This window comes from Babylonia areolata, chromosome 34 (assembly GCF_041734735.1).
Source record: "Babylonia areolata isolate BAREFJ2019XMU chromosome 34, ASM4173473v1, whole genome shotgun sequence".
NCBI classification, from domain to species: domain Eukaryota; kingdom Metazoa; phylum Mollusca; class Gastropoda; order Neogastropoda; family Buccinidae; genus Babylonia; species Babylonia areolata.
In genome coordinates, this window is record NC_134909.1 from 2,652,835 (window position 1) to 2,669,357 (window position 16,523).

The 16,523-nt window shown below is 45.7% G+C and overlaps 1 long non-coding RNA gene across 1 annotated transcript; it reads right to left on the minus strand.

Annotated features, from left to right (window-relative positions):
• Window positions 1-13,063: 13,063 nt before the first annotated feature.
• On the minus strand, window positions 13,064-15,856 carry LOC143277692 (uncharacterized). Its single transcript, XR_013053769.1, has 2 exons — window positions 15,631-15,856; window positions 13,064-13,837 (listed from the first exon to the last, which is right to left on the minus strand). It is a non-coding gene; the product is annotated as an uncharacterized LOC143277692 (long non-coding RNA).
• Window positions 15,857-16,523: the final 667 nt, after the last annotated feature.

A 16,523-nucleotide genomic window follows, 5' to 3' on the forward strand; every position in this document is an offset into this window, starting at 1 on the left:
CAGAGAAACACGCACACGCACGCACACACACACACACACATACCCACTCATGCGCAGGCAATGGCCGAGACCCTGTCACGGAAAGGTGCACGCTAGTTTTTTTTAATCTGTCATTTCGAAAGACAAACTGCAGGAGTTTCCCGGCAGCAGTCCAAGTCACCATTATAGATGGGAGATCTGACACCTCCTAGGGAGCTGGTTCAGGGGGGGTTTGGGGGGGGGGGGGGTGGAGAGTGATTGATTAACTCCGGTCATTAGTTTGTGGGGGGGGGGGGGCAGGAGAGAGAGGTTGGGGTAGTGGAGAAGGGAGATAGAGAGGAAGACAGAGAGAGGGGAGGGACGGAGTGGACTAGACAGAAAAGAGAGAAAGAATGAAGAAGGGGGGTGTGGGGAAGTAGAAGGAAAATGAGAGAGAGAGAGAGAGAGGGAACGAGAGGAGACAGATAAAAAATTGTGGTAGTAAAAGAAGAAAAATGAATGCCAGAGAGAGAGAAGGAGAAAGAGGGAGGTGGGGGGGAGGGTGGTGGTGGAAGAAACACAGACAGGAACAGACTCAACAGAGAGAATGGATGGAAAGCAGAAGCAATTTGTTTCGTACAAAGTACTACTGCTTGTTTTCCATGTACCGTGATCTGATCTTGGTAAATCACACACACTATCTTTCCTTCCTTATGTATCTGGGGCGGAAAAAAACACTCGCTTTGAACCTAAATGTTGATCTCATCCTGAAGTATGCTTATCAGATTAACGCAGTAAAAACAAATTTGTATCATTTCCTCTCGATCTGTCAGTTCACACATTCATCATTCCATGCTCTCAACTTTGATATGCTCGAGGAGCGGCTAAACCGTGATTTTCCAGATTTCTATTTCCCGTTTTTTCAACTATTCCTTCACTGCATTGATTTTTCACAAACTCTGCACCCGGACAGTTTATATGTCCCCTCCCCCGCCCACAAAATCTTCCCAGGGACAAATCTGGCATGGGTGGGACACTTTGGGGCGTATCACAGCCCGAACGCCAAGGACTTAACAGTCCGTGCTTCAGTAACCAGCACGGGCAAAGGGCGGTAATCACGTTGTGCCCAACGGCACCTGGTTATCTCCCTTACCAGATCCACAACAGCTTCCGGGCTGGGTTGGCAGGCGGGGAGTGGCGTCAGGTGAAACGAGGGGTGGATTATGGATGGTTGGCCAGGGTGCAGCAACGGCTGTCATGAGGAGGGGGTGTGTGTGGGAGGGGGTGGGGGTGGGGGGTGGCCATCATCACTCTCACCCCTTCTTCCATGCAGTGGTGGCCCAGTGGTAACGCGTTCACATAGGAAGCGAGAGAACCTGAGCACACAGGATCGAATCACGACCACGCTGGCCAGAATTCTCTCCACCTCCACAAGACCTTGAGTGGCGCTTCGGACGCTGATCGTTCGGCTTAGGCGATCAGCCCAGGTGTCGTGTGTGGATTGCACTTAGCGCACGTTAAACAACCCACGGCAAGAACACAGGTGTCCCTGGCAAAAAGTCCGTTATAACACCCACTTAAAAAAATATATATATATAAATATATATATATACATTATATATATGTGTGTGTGTGTGTGTGTGTGCAGACGATTATGTATGTATGTATGTAGAAAAAAAGACCGAAGTTGTGCAAGAAACCGCACCCGGTGAGCCCTACAAGGAACCGCACATCACACTAAAGGGCCAGAAGCGACAGACAGCTGACAGCTTTACCTATCTGGGCACGGTACTCTTTCACGGCTGATGGACATCGATGCACAGAACAGCAACAGAAGTTCCGAAGCCGGTGTCGCCTTTAGGAGACTCCGTCAGGAAAGTATGGGAGACTGGGAAGGACTCAGCCTCACCACCAAGCTGAAGGTCTACCGAGCAGTGGTACTGACCACCCTTCTCTATGCCTTCAGACCTGGACTGCCCACAGCAGACACGCTCAACCACTTCCACCTGAGCTGCCTCTGCGGACTTCTCCACGTACGATGGCAAGACAAAGTCCCAGACACGGAGGTCCTGGAACGGACAGTGTCTACACCCTCCTACAGAAAGCCCAAGCCTGATGGGCTGGCCATGTTGTCAGGATGTCTGATACACAGTCCACTGCCATATCAGCTGCTGCATGGAGAGCTGAGCAAGGGCAAGTGCTCAGGAAGAGGGGTGGTGTGGGAGGGGGGGGGGGGCAGAAGAAGAAAGTGCTTCAAAGACTGCCTCAAAGTGTCCCTCAAAGACCTCAACATCAAGCTGGGAATCGCTTGCTCTGGACCGCCCAACCTGGCGAAGCAAGAACAGTAACGGAGCGTACACACTGGCAGAGAAGAGACACACCACAGAGGCTCCGAGGAAACGCGCCGCGCGCAAGGCACGAGCTGCCTCCACTCCCACTGCAGCACCAACCATCACGTGTCCCACATGTGGACGAGCTTTCCGGGCCCGGATTGGCTTCACCAGTCACCCCCGACCCACAGTCACAGAGCCTCCAGCTGACACTGAAGCCATGGTCATTTCCGAATCTGAAGGACGAACAACATGCATGTATGCATGTACGTATGTACGCATGTACACATGTATGTTTGTCTGTATGTATTTATTTGTTACCACAGTTTTTTTCATTTCCTAAAAACAAAGAAATCGCCCAAAGTAGAGGAAACTCAGCAGTTTTGATATATTCTGAACTGGGGTGGGGATGGGACGACAGGGGTGGGGATGGGGCGACAGGGGCGGGGATGGGGCGAGAGGGGTGGGGATGGGGCGAGAGGGGTGGGGATGGGGCGAGAGGGGCGGGGATGGGGCGAGAGGGGTGGGACGACAGGGGTGGGGATGGGGCGAGAGGGGTGGGGATGGGACGACAGGGGTGGGGATGGGGCGACAGGGGTGGGGATGGGGCGAGAGGGGTGGGGATGGGACGACAGGGGTGGGGATGGGGCGAGAGGGGTGGGGATGGGGACGACAGGGGTGGGCATGGGGCGACAGGGATGGGGATGGGGCGACAGGGGTGGGGATGGGACGACAGGGGTGGGGATGGGGCGACAGGGGTGGGGATGGGGCGACAGGGGTGGGGATGGGGCGACAGGGGTGGGGATGGGGGGATGGGGCGACAGGGGCGGGGATGGGACGACAGGGGTGGGGATGGGGCGACAGGGGTGGGGATGGGGCGACAGGGGTGGGGATGGGGCGACAGGGGTAGGGATGGGGGGATGGGGCGACAGGGGCGGGGATGGGGCGACAGGGGTGGGGATGGGGCGGGGATGGGGCGAGAGGGGTGGGGATGGGGCGAGAGGGGTGGGGATGGGGCGAGAGGGGCGGGGATGGGGCGAGAGGGGCGGGGATGGGGCGAGAGGGGTGGGGATGGGGCGACAGGGGTGGGGATGGGGCGAGAGGGGCGGGGATGGGGCGAGAGGGGTGGGGATGGGGGGCGACAGGGGTGGGGATGGGCGACAGGGGTGGGGATGGGGCGACAGGGGTGGGGATGGGGGGCGACAGGGGTGGGGATGGGGCGAGAGGGGTGGGGATGGGGCGAGAGGGGTGGGGATGGGGCGAGAGGGGCGGGGATGGGGCGACAGGGGTGGGGATGGGGCGACAGGGATGGGGATGGGGCGAGAGGGGCGGGGCGGGGCAGCGTGAGGAGAGCGAACGGCAAGAGAAAGAAAACTGCTTCGTTCGTGGGCTGCAACTCTCTCGTTCCCTCATAATTCACGAGTGGGCTTTTACGTGCATGACCGTTTTTACCCTGCCATGTAGGCAGCTAAACTCCATTGTCAGGTCTCTGCATGCTGGGTATGTTAATTCTTGCTTCTATAACCCTTCAACACGCTGAAGTGGGTTACAGGATCTTTGACTAGCGTATCTTACTCATATGTTGACCTGGGAGATCGGAACCCCCCCCCCCCCCCCCACCACCCAAACCCCTCCCAACCCCTTCACCCACAAGGCAAACCGAAACCGTGGATCGAACTCAGGAAGCTTGGGCGAGAATTTGGTGCTCTAACCATTCGGCCACGTCACCCATCAGCTAGATATCAAATCATGCAGGCACTTTCATCAATCTGGACGTTGCGTCAGACATCGACAAACTGAACACCACGCCAGGTCTTTGGGAAACTCTCTCTCTCTCTCTCTCTCTCTAACTCTCTCTCTCTCTCTAACTCTGTCTCGCTCGCTCGCTCGCTCACACACACACACACACACACACACACACACACACACACACACACTGACACACGAGACGAGAGAGAGTTTCTTCTGGTCACCGACTCCGGGATGAGCGGTCAAAGCTGAATCACCAGCTTCATCCACGCATCATTTCAGCGAGATTCCCACCCATGCACACACTCCCCCTACACACACACACCCCCAGTGAGCCAATTCCTTCGGTTCTTATTAATCCCTGCCCGCGAACTCTCGATAAATCAGGGAAATACGCAGTTAGCGCTGACAGCAGCTTTGACGCTCCTTGGGAGATCTTACAAATCCTTGTGATGGGTTATCTGGAAATTCCTGGATTCCTACTCCGCCTTACTCATCGCCGGAAGATGAAATTTGCTTTACGACCCATCGACCGACAGCGGAGATTGGGACACGGGCGAGCAGAGAGAGGAGAGGCGGAAGTGGGCAAGGAGGGGAGATAACTGAGTTTCCGTTCTGATTAATTAATCAACCCGGCTTCAGAACGAGGAGAATTAAGGGGGAAAAACCTGGTGCTGGGATGTCACTCCCCAAGAGTTGCCTCACCTTGGTTTGAATTTTATTTCCGTCCATCTCACCACTTTCTTAAATCAGCTTCTGACTCATCGGTGTCGTCATCGCACTGATTACGTCATCAAGCGGATTACTGAAACTGGTGCGAGCACGTCATACTTCTGCGTTCGTAGGCTGCAACTCTAACATTCACTCCAAGTGGGGTTTTATGTTTTCGACCGTTTTTACCCGCCATGTAGGCAGCCATACTCCGTTTTCGGAGGTGGGTATGCTGGGTATGTTACTGCTTCGATAACCCACCGAACGCTGACATGGATTACAGGATCTGAAACGTGCAGACCTGTTTGTGCCTGAACCCCCTTCGTATGTGTACGCACACAGAAGATCAAATATGCACGTTAAAGATCCTGTAATCCATGTCAGCACTGGGTAGGTCAGTTATGGAAACAAGAACATACCAAGCGTGCACACCCCACGAAAGCAGTATAGCTGCCTACAAGGCTGGATTAATAAACAAAAACGGTCACACACGTAAAAATGTTACATGTCTGTATGGGTGTGTATGTGTGCGTGCCTGAAATATGATTGAATGACATAGGAAACGAATGATTAGCGTCCAATGGCAGCCGTCAGTCGGCTCTACGCAGGTAGACAGCCTGTTGTGCAAATGGCTCCGAGTTTTTAAAGCGCTTAGAGCTTGGTCTCCGACCGAGGATAGGCGCTATATGAGGAGTCATATCATTCATCATCATCATCATCAGTTATGTTTGGTCCATCACCACCCCCAAACACGCCACTGAACAACAAGAACCGGCAAATTAATCAACAAGAACAAAACAACGATATCAACAATCATTTGGTCTTCATGGTTCACTTTAGTAACTGCAGCAGCAGCCCAACATCACCACTATATCAAGGGATATGCAGCGAGAGGGAGAGACAGTGACAGGAGGGTTTGGTTGAGGGAGAGAGAGGGGGAGGGAGAGGGGGGAGGGAGAGAGAGGGGGGGGGCCAAAAGGTTCTAAAGTGAGACGTAGAGAGAGTTAAATTTGACCAGCTAGCTCAGTCACACACACACACACACACACACTCACATACACACACGCACGCACGCACACACACACACACACACACACACACACACACACACACACACACACACACACACACACTGCGTGTATAATTGCGAACGATTCAAAAACCGCCCCACTTCGAAGCGTTCTTGACGGTTGCATTTCACAATTTAACGTCTGCTTCGACCTTTTTCTAATACTAACCTTACTGAATATCCATTTCCAAGAAGCAGTCAAACATCAGCTATTTCTGGCTATTTCCGCGCTCTTTCTTCTCTTCGCGCACCACTGCCGACCAAAGTTACAAACGTGCTCTCAAAATCCTAAAATTAAGGGAAGCCAAGTTGTAGGACTTAAAGCCTGAACCGGACTATAAATGGCGGGCGATTTGAATCAAGCCAGTTTCTCACCAGAGTCTGACACTGTGACGTCGGTGAAGGTTTATTCAAAATAAAAGCCTAATAAAGCTACGGTTTGGCTTCATTTATGGCAGAGAGCGAGATTTGCCTAGCAGCTTCCAATCTAGACCTGAATTGACTTTGGAAAGTACAAAATGTGTCAGCTACACGTAATACAAAATTTGAATGCAGAGAAAAGGGGCGGAGCTAGAGCCGTTTGTGTTTGCGCTAGACGTGTCTGTCAGATAAAAATAGCACCAGCACGTGGTACTGTCCGGTGAGAATTGGAAAGCATGCAGACAGCCCCTCGACGTTGGCAACCGTAAACGACCACATTGTTTGTAAAACATGCAAACGGAGAGAAATATGACGATCTACTAACCTACCGGACACGTGCTCGCGCTTTTTATAGATAAACTCCGCCCCTTTCCCTTTTATGGATAGGCTCTAGTGCGCATGCGCAACCGAAACCTTGCTCTCGGGAGTTAAGACTTTAAACTTTGACACAGTTTAAAATAGTTGATATGATCGGATATGTTGAATGCGTATTACTCGCACTGGGAGAATTTTAGAAAGCATATTGGTGACAGATCAGAACGTCAGTTTTGACAGGAATCTGCAAAGTAGTGTCGTTTGCTTTTTTTTATTTTTTTTTATTTTTTATAACCGTTAGATATTTTGATGTGAGTCTATTTGCGAACGATGCTGCACAGTTTCTGGGTACTCTCAAAAGCCGGGCAGTGCGTGTGTGCGTGCGGTGTGAGGTGTGTGTGTGTTCAAATGTCTGTTTGTGTGCATGTGCGATCAAAACCAACAATGCAACAGTCTGGTACCATGTTCCATTAATATGTTATATCTAATGAGTTAAGACCTGCTCCTGTTTTAATTGTCTACATGTACGTAAAGCTGTAGTCCGCAATTAGACTTGCCCTTTCGCTTTCAGTTTACCCTCAGGCACCCCTGCTATTTCAAACGTCGACAAAACGTTGAAAAGAATGAGCAGACGAACTTTTCTTGGTGCAACCAGTCGGAGAAAGCCTTCAAAAACAAAACAAAACAAAACAAAAAAACAAAAACAAAAAAAAGACAACTACGATTGACCATTCTTCGACATATTATCTTGACAGTGCACATGTTGAGCTGGTCACTTCGACTGGACCGCTCGCGATTAGGCATACCTACCCTAAACAGTTTTTTTAGGATTGGTGTAATAAGAAATGATAATTGCTAAAGATTATTGTTTATTTCATTGGGTCATCTCTCTCTCTCTCTCTCTCTATCTATCTATCTATCTATCTATCTATCTATCTATTTCTCTTTGTTTCCCTCACACTATGTGCGAAGCTGTGCGTGTTTATGTGCATGTTTTTGTGTGTCTGAGAGAGAGAGAGAGAGAGAGAGAGAGAGAGAGAGAGAGTCTGTTTATATCAGTATGTGTTTATGTGTATTTGTGTTTGTATGTGTGTGTGTTCACTTTTATGTGTGTGCGTGCGCCCGCGCGCGAGTGTGTGTGTGTGTGTGTGTGTGTGCTTTCTTCCTATTCCAGCATGCTGTGGTTGTTGCTGTTCCCTATTCCTGCTGTCATAGTTACCTCCCTTTTGACAAAACTAGTTCACTTCAGAAAGAACGTGAAGTCCGAGAGAGCCGAGTCTCACGTGCCTGTCCACAGTGAGTTTGTTGTTGACACCTCTGTGTCTGTTCACTGTGCGCTTGGCCACGAAGGTGGGAGTGGTTGGTGATGGAGGGGGTGTTTGGGAGGATGGGGGAGAATTTCCAGGCTAGTTTGTTTGTTTTTTTTCCCCGCACCTGCGCAAACTTTGCTGTGCTAAACGGGACCGCCATGTTTCGTGGCTCATTTAACTCTGTGTGTGAACATGAACCTGGGTTTGCAGAATAACGAGAGGTTAGTATTCATTTGTCATGGAATATAGTGTTGTTAGTGGTAATGTTCAACTTTAGAATACTAAACTCAGGGGGGCTGTTTAGACGAAAAACAAAGGGTGTTTTAGGCTCACCTCGATGCGCTGAGTTGAATGGAACCCTCAGCTAAGCTCTAGGACCACTCCTTTCCCATGAAACTGCGACAAATACACAGTAAGCTGAGTACTCCTTCCCCACCTGCACGCCATTTTGACTGCAATGAAAACACACAGAGATTGATGACGCGACCACCCGCGTGATCAGCAGTCAAAATGGCTTGCAGGTGGTTGCTCTGGCTGTGATCAGCTGAGCTTACTGTGTATAAAATTGTCGCAGTTTCATGGGAAAGTAGTGGTCGTACAGCTTAGCTGAGGGTTCCATTCAACTTAGCGCATCGAGGTGAGCCTAAGACACCCTTTGTTTTTCGTCTAAACAGCCCCCCTGAGTTTAGTATTCTAAAGTTGAACATTACCGTGTTGTTAGTATTAGTCACTCGTGGACGGAATACAGTGTTGTTTGTTAGTATCAATTAGTCACAGAATACAATGTTGTTAGTATCAATTAGTCACGGAATACAATGTTGTCAGTATCAATTAGTCACGGAATACAATGTCAGTATCAATTAGTCACGGAATACAATGTTGTCAGTATCGATTAGTCACAGAATACAATGTTGTCAGTATCAATTAGTCACAGAATACAATGTTGTTAGTATCAGACACAGAATACACTGTTGTCAGTATCAGTCACGGAATACAATGTTGTCAGTATCAGTTAGTCACGGAATACTTGTCAGTATCAATTAGTCACAGAATACAATGTTGTCAGTATCAATTAGTCACGGAATACAATGTTGTCAGTATCAATTAGTCACGGAATACAATGTTGTCAGTATCAATTAGGTACGGAATACAATGTTGTCAGTATCATTTAGTCACAGAATACAATGTTGTCAGTATCAATTAGTCACGGAATACAATGGTGTCAGTATCATTTAGTCACGGAATACAATGTTGTCAGTATCAATTAGTCACGGAATACTTGTCAGTATCAATTAGTCACGGAATACAATGTTGTCAGTATCAATTAGGTACGGAATACAATGTCAGTAACAGTCATGGAATACAATGTTGTCAGTATCAATTAGTCACAGAATACAATGTTGTCAGTATCAGTTTGTCACGGAATACGATTTTGTCAGTATCAATTAGTCACAGAATACACTTGTCAGTATCAATTAGTCACGGAATACACTGTTGTCAGTATCAATTAGTCACGGAATACGATTTTGTCAGTATCAATTAGTCACAGAACACACATGTCAGTATCAATTAGTCACGGAATACAATGTTGTCAGTATCAGTTTGTCACGGAATACGATTTTGTCAGTATCAATTAGTCACAGAATACACTTGTCAGTATCAATTAGTCACAGAATACACTTGTCAGTATCAATTAGTCACGGAATACAATGTTGTCAGTATCAATTAGTCACGGATTACAATGTTGTCAGTAGCAATTAGTCACGGAATACAATGTCAGTAGCAATTAGTCACGGAATATAGTGTATTTGTATTTCTTTTTATGACAACAGATTTCTCTGTGTGAAATTCGGGCTGCTCTCCCCAAGGAGAGCGTGTCGCTACACTACAGTGCCACCCAATTTTTTGTATTTTTTCCTACGTGCAGTTTTATTTGTTTTATTTGTTTTTCCTATCGAAGTGGATTTTTCTACAGAATTTTGCCAGGAACAACCCATTTTTTGCCGTGGTTTTTTTTTACGTGCGCTAAGTGCATGCTGCACACGGGACCTCGGTTTATCGTCTCATCCGAATGATTAGCGTCTAGACCACCACTCAAGGTCTAGTGGAGGGGGAGAAAATATCGCGACTGAGCCGTGATTCGAACCAGCGCGCTCAGATTCTCTCGCTTCTTCGGTGGACGCGTTACCTCTAGGCCATCACTCCACATAGTGTTAGTATTAATTAGCCATGGACTATAGTGTCAGTATCACATGTTGCTGGAATGTTCCAGACACCTTCACGTCCTCAGCATGAGGCTGCTCCAGGCTCTTCTCTTGCTGCACATCACCAGCTTCATCCCCCCGCGACACTCTCCTGGTGGAAGCGATGGACCAAAAAAAAAAAAAAAAGGTCATGGGATATAGGTAAGGTTAGTATTAATTAGTCACAGAATTTATTTTTGGTGCATATCTGTTATGCATGTGTGGGTGTATGTGTGAATGTGTCTTCATGTTTTACATTTATTTGCTTATTTATCATCATTGTTGTCTTTTTTTTTCTTTTTTTTAAATTATTACTACTACCTTTTTATATTATAATTATTATTTATTTACTTATTTATGTAAGCTTATCTATTATTTATTCACCTTTTTTTTTCTTTTTTCTTTTTTCTCTGAAGGCCTAAGCGCGTTGGGTTACGCTGCTGGTCAGGCATCTGCTTGGCAGATGTGGTGTAGCGTATGTGGATTTGTCCGAACGCAGTGACGCCTCCTTGAGCTACTGAAACTAGTCACGGAAGATAGTATTACCAGTGATGATTAGTCCCAGAATATAGTGTTGTTGGTATTAATTAGTCATGGATTTTTGTGTTAGTATTAGTCACGAATTATCACTGATATTAAAGGGAAGGACTGGCAGACAGGGTTATATAAACAGGCCACGCGCGGCAGGTTCTCAATCTTGCTGGAGGCTGGCAGGTACATTTCACTGCTGGACAGTAGTAGAGGGTAGACATTTTCATGAAAATGTTTAATCTCGGTTTGTCAATAAAGTGCGACAATAGGTATGAGAATAAGTACTATTTGTTATATATGAAAAAAGCAAGCTCTCTCTCTCTCTCTCTCTCTCTCTCTCTCTCTCTCTCTCTCTCTCTGTGTGTGTGTTTCCCTCTTAGTCTTGAACATAATGATAATAATAATCGACTAATGATAATGTTAACAGTATTAATGTTGATGACAATAACAATTAATAATGATTTTTACAACAATAATAATAATAATACCTATGATAATAACAATCATAATAATCATAATAATAATAATGATACCTATGATAATAATAATAATAATAATAATAATAATAAAAGCAACTGTGACAAACAGTCGTCACTGCGTTCGGACAAATCCATATACGTCACACCATATGTGCCAAGCAGATGCCTGACCAGCAGCGTAACCCAACGCGCTTAGTCAGGCCTTTAAGAAAAAAAAAACTGAGAAAGAAAAAGAAATAGAAGTAAATGAATATTTTTAAAAAATAATTATAAATAAATGGAAATAGAAATAAAATTAAATAAAATGAAATAATGATAAATAAGGATGAAATAGTGAAAAATAACAAATAAATAAACAAATTTTAAAAAGAAAAAGAAAAAGTTTAAAAAAACAGCTTTGTCTTGGACAAAGTTCATGTAGTAAATTGCACACTTAGTCGACTAATGTTGTCCACCAATAGAAAGACAGGCAGACAAAGAAAACAAAATAGAGGAAAAAACAAAGTGGGAAAAATAGGAGTTTGTAGGCCCCACAACAGACACCAAAAAAACATGGTCAGTGTGTGTGTGACAAAGAAAAGGAGGGGGAAAAGAAAGTGAGACTAATTAGCTAGGAGGTTAGAGGTCCCACAAAAAACAACAAACAACAAGGACAACAAAACAAACAAGAAACCAACAGCCGAAAACTCTGTGTGTGTGTGTGTGTGTGTGTGTGTGTGTGTGTGTGTGTGTGTGTGTGTGATCACCTTTATCTCGTTTTCTCTCTTTGCCCCCTCCCTCCTGTAAATTTTCGTCGCATTTAACATTTTACAGCTGAGTAACCAATTTCTCTCTCCCTCTTGTTCAGTTATATACATTTAAACCAAAGTAATTTTCAACCACAACAGATTTGCCAGCTTAATTAGAGAGACTCAGAGGGAGAGGCGTTTGCGGCAGGCAGTAGCCTCTAGCAAGATGGCAGCTTGCTGGCTCGCAGCAGGCCTCCCTTCTTCCCCTCCATACAATTGAGCTCAATGCGAATTATGTGGTGGTTCATATTTAGGATTAAAAAGAAAATAGTCATGGAATATATTGTTAGCATGAATTATTCATGAACATTAGTGTTGCTAGTATTAAATAGTAATGGATAATAATGTTGGCATAAGTCATAGATTATAGTGTTAGCATTAATTAGTCATGGGATATAGTGTTATCACTATTACATAATTTAATGTTACCATTAACTTGTTAAGGAATATAGTAGTACTGTATTGTTCACTGAATATAAGTTTATATATTATATTTAGGAATATATAGGTTTTCTCAAAATTACATTTTTACAGTCGTGTCCTTGTTCAGGAACTCCGTATCATGAGTTTGAGTTGCGATAATGAATGAAAATTGGCAGGTGTATGTGAAAATGGTTGCTGAATACAAACATTCTCAAAACTCTAGCTTGTGTAGTTGTCATGCAAAAAATGAAATGTTACCTATATGACGAATGAAAAAATACCCCCCAAAAAAATACACGTTTTCAACTTTCTGAAGTTGATTTTCAAGAAATTTGAAAATTTCTCATTGTATTATGTGGCAAGTCCATAACATGAAATAAGAAATTGGAGCTTTGGAGCAGTTGTGGTTCCCAAAAGCGTTATTAAAAAAAATGTGTTCATCAGCCAATAACTTTTTATTTTGTCAGATTTGCTCCCCAAAAAATTAATAAACTACTATTCAAGTGTGACAGTGTGCAAACTTTCAAGATTGTACCTCAACTCAAGCTGAGAAACAAAAATAAACATCTTTAGACGCCACCCCCTCCCTCTTCAAAACAGTTCTCAAGGTTCCTGTTCCATATTCCCTCTTCAAAACAGTTCTCAAGGTTCCTGTTCCATGTTCCCTCTTCAAAACAGTTCTCAAGGTTCCTGTTCCATATTCCCTCTTCAAAACAATTCTCAAGGTTCCTGTTCCATATTCCCTCTTCAAAACAGTTCTCAAGGTTCCAGTTCCATATTCCCTCTTCAAAACAGTTCTCAAGGTTCCTGTTCCATGTTCCCTCTTCAAAACAGTTCTCAAGGTTCCTGTTCCATATTCCCTCTTCAAAACAGTTCTCAAGGTTCCTGTTCCATGTTCCCTCTTCAAAACAGTTCTCAAGGTTCCTGTTCCATATTCCCTCTTCAAAACAGTTCTCAAGGTTCCTGTTCCATATTCCCTCTTCACAACAGTTCTCAAGGTTCCTGTTCCATATTCCCTCTTCAAAACAGTTCTCAAGGTTCCTGTTCCATGCTTGCCACACACGACGCCTGACCCACTACCCTCCACACCACCGCTGTCCAGACGGCCTGACTGGGCCCCAGGTTCCCTTCACAAGGTCACAGGGCCTCCAGGCCGGTACGTGATGCCGTTCTGCTGCCAGTCTTACAGTGTGCATCCTGCAGACACTGTCATGGTAAATGACGAGCACATCGTTTGTACGGTGAGCCAACTTCCATGGACAAACGGCACAGACCTGTACCCTCACCCACCACAAAACAGGTCACTCTGTCAAGGCGGAACTGTGATGACCGGCAGAAATTCGTTGAACTCCGTCATGGGGAATCGTTTTCTTTGTGGAGGGAGGGGGTGTGGGGGTGTGTGTGGACATGACGAAGGTGTGGCTGCTTCCCATGTGTCCTGGGTCACAGCTGTAGGGGTCCACTCCATTCTGGTGCGTCTCCTCTGGAGACTGTCCTCGTCTGTTGCAGTTCTGCACAGCAAATAGGTCACAAAACAACTGAATAGATCAAATGATTACATTATGTAACTTAAAATGGATGAGCACACTAAGGTACGTTTCAAAATGGATATTTAACAAAGCACATTGAAAAGAATAACTGGTATGAACAATACTTAAAAGACAGCTCTCCATGAAATTCCTCCTTCACCACTATGGGCTCTTTTGTGTCTGTCTGTGTCTGTCTCAGACTGTATGTATGCATGTCTGTGTGTTGGTGTGTGTGTTTTTGTGCGCGCGCGCGTGTGTGTGTGTGTGTGAGCGCGCGCGCGCGCCCACTTTGCTATATCATCGACATGTTTACCATTTTATTTTTTATTTGCCGTTAAACATTTTCCACGCGTTTTCTTCCAAATGCGAGGACCACGAGTTGCACCTGAGACAACAGAATGCGTGAAGTAATACTGAATAGAAACAATAGTAACGCAGAACCATTCTACCAGGCTGCTGTACAAACTAGTACAGCACTTCTTCGTTCGTGGGCTGCACTCCTACGTTCACTCGTGTACATGAGTGGGGTTTTACGTGTATGAATGTTCCCCTCGCCATATAGGTAGCCATAGTTCGTTTTCGGGAGTGAGGAGGCGTGGGGGGTTTGCATGCCGGGTATGTTTTTGTTTCCAAAACTCTCCGAACGCTGACATGGATTACGGAATCTTTAACATGCGTATTTGATCTTCTGCATGTGTACACACTACCGGGTAGTAGATCTGCACATATGTCGACCTGGGAGATCGTCAGATCTCCACCCCTTACCTGCCAGGCGCCGTGACCGAGAATTGAACCCGGGACCCTCAGACTGAAAAGTTTGGAAAAAGGGAAGAAATAACGCGTCTGTTTATTGGTTGAAATGGTGCTGAAATATTTCCAAATGTATTAGACACAATAACCAAATGCAGTTATGTTGTTTTCCTCCACTATCATGTTTTATACAGAAACACACACACACACACACACACACACACACACACACACACACACACACACACACACACACACACACCCTTCCCCCACACACACCCTCCAACCCAAACACCCACAAATACTACCACAATATTACAACACAAAAGCTCACAGTAACAATTTTTCAGCTTGAAGCTTTCGTCCAGATGGTTTCGTAGTAAATGAAAACATAACGAAGGTTCCAAGCTGAAATTGTTTGTTTTATTCTACACTCGCTTCTAACACGACCCCGCCCCCTTCCTGTCGATATACCATGTAGCATGTAATTATCATCGGGATAACTAGTTGATCTACAAAATCATTACTTTCGTTTTCTATCACTTTGTCGTGGTTGAAATTGTCGACGTTATGTGGAAAACTGGAGAGAAAAAAACTGCATCAGAATCGAGCCAAAACTTGCTGAGATATTGTGAATGACTGGTGTGAAAGCGCTTTGATTTGTCTCTGCACAAGTTTCAGCGCTATATAAATACAAATAATCTTTTATCTATATTGCTTCAAACACGCATCAGGCAGTGGCCATTTACAAGGAAGCAAGCGTACTTCATTGTCTGGCTGAACTGTTGACGATGCAGTTACCCCTAAAGCGCGGAGATATCGTCCCGTCTCATGTGGCTGGTGTTTGCAGACAGTTATCAATAGAGGTTAATGCAGACGGTACTAACTTGAGATAGTCTATGAAACGTTGCATGACAAACTTTGGCTGAAACATTAACAGTTGAGAGATGGTGGAATGGGCGGGCGGGTCATGCGGGAGGGGGGTTTCTGAAGGGGAGGCGGAGGAGAGGGCAGAATCATCTTACCTTACTTCCATGGACAAAAAAATCTTTGCAGCTTGAAAATCCACATCGGCTCGAACATTCCATAATGTATGACGCTTTTCAACAGGTCCTCTTCACTGGCGGAAATCATTTCACACAGCCCTTGTTTGATGTGATGTATGTACTTTCTTCCCACTGCACACAACGAGCTTCGAACAAATCATGTGTGGTAAAACTGACGTTGGAAGTTAGTTCTTGTATACAATATCTGGATTCCACCATGCTTTAGAATTCCACACAGGTTCAAACAAAAGACTACACAGCTGATTCACCTTGATGTTTCCATCCCAGCTTCACAGCAGTTCACACAGTAAATAGCGTGCTTGTAGAATAGTGAGTTCAGTTGTTGTTTTTTCTTTATATATATATATTTTATTATTTGATTTTTCATTTTTCGCTTTTTCTGGCCTGACGAAGCGCGTTGGGTTACACAGCTTACCAACAGCGGCACAACAGGCACGACACGACACAATGACGACACTGACGACACGACACAATTACGACACATGACAGGACACAATGACGACACGACACAATGACGACACGACACAATTACGACACGACATGACAGGACACAATGATGACACAACACAATGACGACATGACACGACACAATACGATACGACGCGACATGACAACGAAACGACACAACACGACGCGATACGAGGCAACACGACACGACACGACATGACGACGACGCGACGTGACACGACATAGCACGACGCGACGCAATGACGACGCGACACGGCACGGCACGACACGACACGACATCCTAGGTTGGAAGGAGAGTGACACTGCACTGTACTACATTACATTACACTGCACTGCACTGCACTTCACTACACTACACTACACAACAATGCAATACATGTAAT